We start from the raw sequence: 212 nt of genomic DNA on the forward strand, positions 1-212 counted from the left end.
AATATACCCCAGCGACTTAAGACTGCTTTTGTGCTCCAGGGTCACAAATGTCCACGTCATTTCTACCTAAAAAAATTTTCAGCATAAGGTAATTTCCATAATTTCCAAATCATTCTCAACCTGTTACAAATGGTAATTTCTATCTAGAAAAATTAATTAATTAATTAAATTAATTAAACAATAAAACCGTGCCGTGTAGAGTAGCAGGATCT

The 212-nt window shown here is 32.1% G+C and overlaps 1 protein-coding gene across 2 annotated transcripts in view; it reads right to left on the reverse strand.

The window, feature by feature from the left end:
* Positions 1 to 212, reverse strand: part of lrrc8aa (leucine rich repeat containing 8 VRAC subunit Aa) — a 28,300-nt gene that overhangs the window by 14,691 nt on the left and 13,397 nt on the right. The gene's annotated exons all lie outside the window — the stretch shown is intronic.

The sequence above is a fragment of the Sinocyclocheilus rhinocerous genome, unplaced genomic scaffold (genome assembly GCF_001515625.1).
Source record: "Sinocyclocheilus rhinocerous isolate Xijiao unplaced genomic scaffold, SAMN03320098_v1.1 scaffold1045, whole genome shotgun sequence".
Taxonomy (NCBI): Eukaryota; Metazoa; Chordata; class Actinopteri; order Cypriniformes; family Cyprinidae; genus Sinocyclocheilus; species Sinocyclocheilus rhinocerous.